This window comes from Pipistrellus hanaki (genome assembly GCF_964339955.1).
Source record: "Pipistrellus hanaki genome assembly, chromosome: 11".
Lineage (NCBI taxonomy): Eukaryota > Metazoa > Chordata > Mammalia > Chiroptera > Vespertilionidae > Pipistrellus > Pipistrellus hanaki.
In genome coordinates this window covers 6,904,673-6,912,364 of record NC_140513.1, presented here as the reverse complement: position 1 = coordinate 6,912,364, position 7,692 = coordinate 6,904,673, and positions in this window count along the sequence as shown.

Below are 7,692 nucleotides of genomic sequence, written 5' to 3'. Positions count from 1 at the left end.
CGCTCTCCTCTGGCTCACCCCGCCCGAGCGAAGGGGAGGATCCGTGGCCCCCTTGCTGTGCAGGCGCTGGCTGGTCACCTGGCTTCTCTGAGCCTCAGTCTCTCCGTGTGTGAAATGGAAGAGTGGCCCTGGGGGAGGGGCTCTGCGGTGCCCATGGTGGTGAGGAGGAAGGAGAGAGCGCCACAGCCCCCCACTCCCGCCCCCAAGCCCCTAGAAAGAACAGTGTTGGCCAGAGCTGGAGGGGGGCGGGGGCTGTGCCTCCATCAGGTAGGGGGGCCTGGGAAAGTGGCCAGCAGGAGGGGCACTGCTCTGAAGGGGGTGAAGGGGGCGGAGTGGCCAGGCTGCAGGGGTGTGGGGGAGGGTCCGCAGGAGACTCCTCTGGGGCAGAACCCCCGGGGTCCGCTGGCCAGGACTGAGGAAGACCAGGCAGCACACAGCCTGGGCAGGCGGGCAGGCGGGTGGGGCCAGGCTCCACGCCCGCCCTCCTCTCCCTCCTCACCTGGGCTCTCCTCTTCCCCGGAGGCTCTTGGGTTGACCCTCCAGGCCCCACTGCACTCACCCCTCAGCTCTAGGTTCCAGCCTCCCCCCGCCACCCCCAGCTCCCGTCAGCCTGCCCAGGGAAACACACAGTTACCTGACCAAGCCACAGACCCTGGACTGACGGATGGACACTGGGGACAGACACACAGATCCACACAGAGACTCAGAGACACCACAGAGACAGCAGGCACGCAGGCAGGGAGATCCAGGGACCACAGACACGGACACGGACACGGACACGATCGCACACTGCTAGCCTGGGGCCAGCACAGCCCCGTGAAACTGGCCACCGATCGGCCGCGGGACACCACAGACCCCCGTCCAGCCTGCCCCCCTAGGCCCAGCGCCCCCCAGCAGCAGCCCAGGGGGAAAGGGGGGGGTAGCATGGCGGGAGGGGAGGTCTGGGGAGGTCCCTGACAGCCTCCCTGCCCAGAGCAGCGGGCACCGGGCACTGTGCAGAGCAGGCAGTGGCCGGGCCAGGCCGCAGGGAGGCACTGAGGAGGGAGGCTGGCCAGCAGAGGCCTGGGCCCAGGCCCTCACTTACGCAGCGGAAGGCGAGCTCTGGCGCCGGATGAGGGTGGACGGCGGGCACCGGGGGTCCAGCGGGAGGCTCTGGCGGTCGGAGCGGGGCGGCGGTGCCGGTGGACACCGGGAGCTCCTTCTCGCCACGGCGGGCGGCGGGCGGACAGTAGGCTGGCCCCGTCCGACCGTCCTCCTCCTCCCCGCCCTGGGCGGGGGGGAGGCCACCGGAGGCCCAATTGGTCTCTGCCCCCACGTGACTCCGCAGGCCTCTCTCCTTCTTTGTTGGTGTTTCTCTTCATTTAGGTCTATTTTTTTCTTCTTCTAAAAGAAAAAAATACATCCCTATCTCTCTGGGGGCCGCGGGTGGGGGTGGAGGCCAAGGCACCGCGGAGGCCTTGGCCAGCTGGCTGCTCCAGGCCGCCGCGGGCGCCGGAGGCAGGGACCCCACGTAGGCGGGTAGGCAGCCCGCTTGTTAGCGACCGGGTGGGAGTGGGGCCTGATTTATGGGCGGCTCCCGCACCCGGCCTGCAGCCCGGCCTCTCTCCCCTCGCATGGCTACCTCCCTGGGCCTGGCCCGGCGGGTCCAGCCTGGCCCGGACGTGGGAGGGGAGTCAGGTAGGCCTGGCGGAGGCAGGTAGCCGTGTGGGCCCGGCCTTTTCCCTCTCCCGGCGTGGAAGAGAGGAAGAGGGGACCGAGGGCGAGCAGGTGAGCTGACTGGCCACGTCCTGGTTGCGTTCCATGCTGGCTTTCTGCACGCCACCATCCACCATGGCTGCTGATGCCCCCTGGGTCCCTGGGAAAGCTGAGGCTGGGTCAGGGGGTTTGGCTACGGTGGCCCCGGGGTTTTGTCTAGAACAGTGGTCGGCAAACTTCGGCTCGAGAGCCACCGTTTGTAGCTCTGTTGACTAATGAGTTTGCCGACCGCTGCGTAAGGTATTACCCTTACCCAGAAGTTTTGACTTCAGGTTAAAGACGTTAGTACATTATTAAAATGGTTTTAAAATGTTTTTCCCTAGCGGTGGTCAGCAAACTCATTAGTCAACAGAGCGGCAAACCACGGCTCGAGAGCCGCATGTGGCTCAGTTTTCCGACCACTGGTCTAGACGGTCAGGCCTCCCCACACCTGGGCATGTCCCTGTCCAACCTCCGGGCTCAGACAGGTCCTGAGCTGTCCTGGGTCCAGGGACCAGAGGGCTCTGCTCTGTCCCCCCTGCCCCCTTATCCCCGTGCATGACGCCTCTCCTGTGCGTTCCTTCACCTCACGTTTACTGGGTGCCATCGCTGGAGAAAAGGGAAGAGGAGGGAAAGTCTGTCTTTGGAGGACTTACCTCCCAGCCATTCATCCCGGGGCTGGCACTCTCTGCTGAGAACCCCTCACTCGAGGAAATAGGCAACTCACACAGAGCACCTCACGTACCTGGCTTGGGACTAGACCATTTTTCTGGGTAATTGAAGGCAACTATCTTTAAAACTGGGTGTGTCGTCCTAGCCGGTTTGGCTCAGTGTATAGAGCGTCGGCCTGTGGACTGAAGGGTCCCAGGTTTGATTCCGGTCCAAGGCATGTACCTTGGTTTTAGGCACATCCCCAGTAGGGGGGTGTGCAGGAGGCAGCTGATCCATGTTTCTCTCTCATTGATGTTTCTGACTCGCTGACCCTCTTCCCTTCCTCTCTGTAAAAAAAAAAAATCAATACAATATATTTTAAAAAACAAAAATAAAGCCGAGTGTGTCTTCCTCATTGTGCCACTCAAAAGATATTTTTATTTTGAAAATACATACAAGAATTTTACTGGCTGTCATAACTGATTCTACCGATTAGTATATTCTAATCCCACCTACGACATGACATTCAACTGATCTCCCAACATTCATGATGTCTTGATGTGTATTTTCCACTCTCAGAAGTTCTTACAAGACACGCTTCTCTTGCATATGACTGAACCTAACTCGTCTTCCCCTTTTAAGGCAATAATTTTGCTTCTGGATTAATACCACTCATCCTCTGCATTTAAGAAGGAAATACCTCGCCCTGGCGGGTGGCTCAGCTGCGTGGAGCACCGTCCTGTACACTAAAAGTTCGAGGCCCAGCCACAGGCTTCGGTTTCGGGTTTGATTCCTGGTTGGGGTTTGGTTCCTGGCAAGTAACTGATGGATGTTTCTCTCCCCACCCCACCCCCTTTCTTCTCTCTAAAAAAATCAATAAACACGCCGGGACCGGTTTGGCTCAATGGATAGAGCATCGGCTTGGGGACTGAAGGGTCCCGGGTTCGATTCTGGTCAAGGGCATGTACCTTGGTTGCGGGCGCATCCCCGGTAAGGGGTGTGCAAGAGGCAGCTGATCGATGACTCTCTCTCATCGATGTTTCTAACTCTCTATCTCTCTCCCTTCCTCTCTGTACAAAATCAATAAAATATATATTTAAAAAAAAATCAATAAACACGACCCTAGGTGAGGATGGAAATACATACATACATACATACGTAAATAGAAATATTCCAGAAACACCCCACGACCAACATGTCACATACAGGTAACAAGCAGCCGCCAAGGCCCTCTGCACCTCTTTTGACGAGGGCCACTTTCCCTGCCTTCTTAGACAGGACACTCAGGCTCTTTCCACACCATGGTGCCGTGGAAAGGGCCAGCCTGGCTCTGCCAGTCTCCCGGCGAGGCACTGAGCCCTGAGGAGCAGAGCTGACAAGGGGCTGGTGGCGAAGACGCCGAATAAATGCCAGTCCTGCCATTTCCTAGCCGAGCTGTGTGACCTGGGCTGCCACTCACCTCTCTGCGTCTCATGTTCTCTCCAAACACCTTGTGGTTTGCTAACATTGAGTGCAAAGGCTGCCAGATGCTGTTTGAGCCCAGTGCTAGCAAACCACAAGCCCACAACAAGCAGTCTATCCTCTGCGCCATTTTCTCTGTCGAGCCTGAGATTGCAGCCTCACCTCAACACCCTGGTCCTTCTGGGGTGGAGCGCTCACCCCGCCTGGGGAACCCCCGGGAGAGGCCCAGCACTGATTTTTCCTGTGTGACCGCAGCCAGCACGGAGCGAGCAAGCAGCACTGAGCGTTTGACTGGCTGCTCCCCTCTGCACCGAAGGGCCCCATGCTGCCTGAGGTGTGGCATTTCTCTCTCATTCCTTCTCTTTTTCTCCCTCTTCTCTGATCGCCTTTTCTGTAGGCTGTCAGCTGTCACTGCCACCACCCGGGCTGGACACGCCTCACCCTGATCACCCTGGATATGTTTACCGACCCCGTCTTCCTCTGAGCCCCCTTCAGGAGGAGGCGTGCTGAGAGTGAACGGCAAGGCCCTGCGTGCTGGGGCTCCGTTGGTCACACTCGAACCCTGTCCGCCATCTTGGAAAGTAGGTGGTATTTCCCCCTCCCCTCCCATGAGCAGCATGTGGGAGGGGAGGAAACTCAGGCTCAGACAGACAGGTATCTTCCCAGAGCCACAGAGCAAGGTTGGGATGGAACCAGGATTCAAATCCAGGCCTGGGAGGCCAGAGCTGGGCTTGCTGACTCAGAGTCCTCCCCACTTGGCCGGAGCTGGGTGGCCTGTGTGTCCTTCCCTCCGAGCTCCAGCCCAGGTGGTCCCAGGCCCTGAGACCCGCCCGGAGGGGAAGGAGAAGTGGTGTGGTCCTGACCCCTCCCTCCCCACGCAAACAAAGCCCAGGGTCTCTCTCCTAAGTGGGGACTTTCCCAAAGTGCCAGGCCTGCTTCCTGGAGGTGGAACAGGAGACAAACAGACCAGAGACCCAGAAACTGAAACGGAGAGGACTGAAAGACAGATAGAAAAAGAGTCCTAGAGGAATGAGGCATAACAGACCCAGAGATGGAGAGAGAGAGGGGAAAAGAGAGAGAGAAGAGAAAGGGGAGGGGGAGAGAAGAGGGAGAAAAAGAGAAGGAACGAGAGAGAAACTCGGATAGGGAGAAGGAGTGTGGGGACAGAGAGAGACAGAGACATAGCGACACTGAGGCAGAGAATGAGAAAAGAGGGGCAGGGCTCAACGCTGGGAGCCCAGGGAGTGTGGCTGTGGAGACCCCCGCGCAGGGCAGCCGAGGGGGTGGGGCTGCTGGCAGCAGCAGAGGCTGTTTCCGCTGCGCCCCTTATCAGCCTGCTGCCAGATGTTCAGATCCGATGCCAATGTCAGAGAAGTCCATAGTGCCGGGTCAAGGCCGTGGCCAGCGGGAGCCTCAGCTGCGGTGTTGGGAGGGGTGGCGGGGGGAGGGGGGCGGCGATAGACCTGCTTGCTCTTCCCCCTCTGCCTCACGGCTCTCTGGGCTGGACCACCTGGTGCGGGTGGGAGATCGGGGCGCCTCTGGGGACTTCTCTAGCCTGAGAGGAGGGACTTGTGGAGGCAGAGTGGGGCTCCTGGCAACCTGAGGACGCATCTTTGCACACCCACACGAGGAAGTACAGGGACACGTGCACATGCAATCCACGCTCGTGCACACGGGTGCACGCGGGGCCAGCCCGGTCTGCGCTCAGCTGCTAGCCCCCGCTCCCCTCTACCTGGTCAGCTGGGTGAGCTCACCTGAGCCAGGACTGCAGCCAGAGCAGCAGGGGGGCCCAGCTGGCTCTCCTATGAACAGGACACTTGCAGGACCTGCATGCCCTCCAGGGCTGGGCTGAGGTACCTTCTAGAATACCAGCAGGTGGAGGCCCCCAGGAGCAGACGCGGGGCCTGGGTGCCTGGTGGGCCGGGCTGCAGCCTTGGGCCCGGGCCGCCCCGCCGTGCTCCTGGAGCATGCAGCCGCAGCTGGGCCCCCTTCCTGGGGTGGTTTATCTCCCAGTGCACACGCTCGGCCCTCAAGGGGTGACCCAGCCTTGCTCCCCGCATTCCTCCCCAGCCACGCAGCCGGTGGGCCCCCCACAGCTGAGACAGGGCCTGCGCTTGGGGGTGGTGAGGAGCCATCACTCAGAGCCACGCGCTGCCCTCTTGGCCCCAGCCCTTCGCAGCCATGTCTCTGCTTCTCTCTCTGCTTTTGTCTCTGAGCATCTCTCTGATTTTGTCTGTGCCACAGTTCATCTGTCTTTCACTGTGTCTGCCTGTCTTTCTCTGGGAAGGTCCCAGCTTGTTTCTGTTTCAGTCTCCTCTCCTCTCCCTTCCCTCCCCTCCCCTCTTCTTTCCCCCCTCCCCCCTTTCCTTGCATGGGACCAAGTCTGGGGCTATCTCTGCTCTCCCTCTGTCCCTAGTGGCTCCCCTCAATGGGAATGGGGGTGAGAAATCAGGCTGTGGGCCGGGCAGAGGGCCTGAGCAAGGGCCTGAGACTTACAATGGAAGAACTGGGGCGGCCCAAGCAGCGGAAGTCCAGACCCTCAGACCCCCGACCGACAAGTCAGCCCAGATGCTGGACATTGATCAGGGTGTGGGGCCGGGGGCTCCTCCCAGTCCAGTAGAGAAGACTGGGGGGTAGGGTAGGAGAAGGAAGCTGGGGCTGGAGGTCTCCAGGCCTGAGGGCCTCCTTCCTGTTTGTTGGGAAGTGACTGCCTCCGAAAGCTGCTCAGGGGAGAGGAGGGAGGCCATGACGACTTCCGGGAAGCTGGCCCGAGGCCACCCTCCCTGTGCCCACATGGGGCCCGTTGGCCCTGGCTTAAAATAGTGCAGTTCCTCTGGCGGGGCTGCTGCTGCCAGGCCCGGGCCGAACCGCACGGGGCTGCTCGCCGCTGCTGGTGCTACCAGCCAAGGCTTGGGGAGGAGGGCTTCCCCCAACTCCCCAGGCCTCAGACTGAGAGAGAAAGTAGGGGTTCCCGAGTCAGAAGCCCTGCATTCCAGGCTCCGCCCCAACACTGACGGGCCGTGAGACTGGCTGGTCCATCTTGCCTCCTTGAGCCTTGGTTTCCACTTATACAAAGTCAGGTGAGTGGCTGGCTTTCAAGCTAAATGAGATCACACATGTAGACTCTCCAGAACCTCGCCAGGCATCACGTGGACCTAAAAAATGGGGGTTCCCTTTGCCTCCTCACGTGAGGGAGGGCCTCCTTGGAGCTTCCCTCTGTCCCTGCACGGCTCCGGGGACTAGGTGCGGAACAGGGAAGGTCTTTGGAGAGGGAGCTTGCAGGGAGGGCAAGGATGGGGCTGTGGTCTCCATGGTGAGACTTGTTGCCAAGGGAACAAGACTCTGAGAGCCCTGGGTCTGACAGTTGGGCACTTTTGCCACAGGTTCTGAGAGGCTGGTTTTAGGTGGAGCTACACCCCTGAGGGCAGCCAGGCCAAGCTAGAGAGGTGGCTTCTGGCTCTGCTACTGGGGCGTGAGGGGCCGCGGCTCCCCTCACACTGCTTCCTTTCATGGATTGACAGCTTTGAGCCCCAACTTTGAACCTGCCTCAGTGAGTCCTTAAACCCCTAAGACACAGGCACCGCCACTTCCATTTATCTGACAGGGAAAGTGAGGATCGGAGAGTCATCTATCTGGGTCAAGGCCACATACAGCTGGTGAGGGGAAGGGAGACTCCTGTTGGATGTGCCTGCTGTCACACAAGCTGCCTGAGGGAAATGATCCCTGGGAGGGCCTCGGGGAGCCACACCCACCCGGGTCCCAGCACCACCCCCTGCCACCACTTCTGGGGGGTCCTGGCTTCAGACTTACATCACCTGGACGGAACTGTCTCCTCTTCAGTTACAC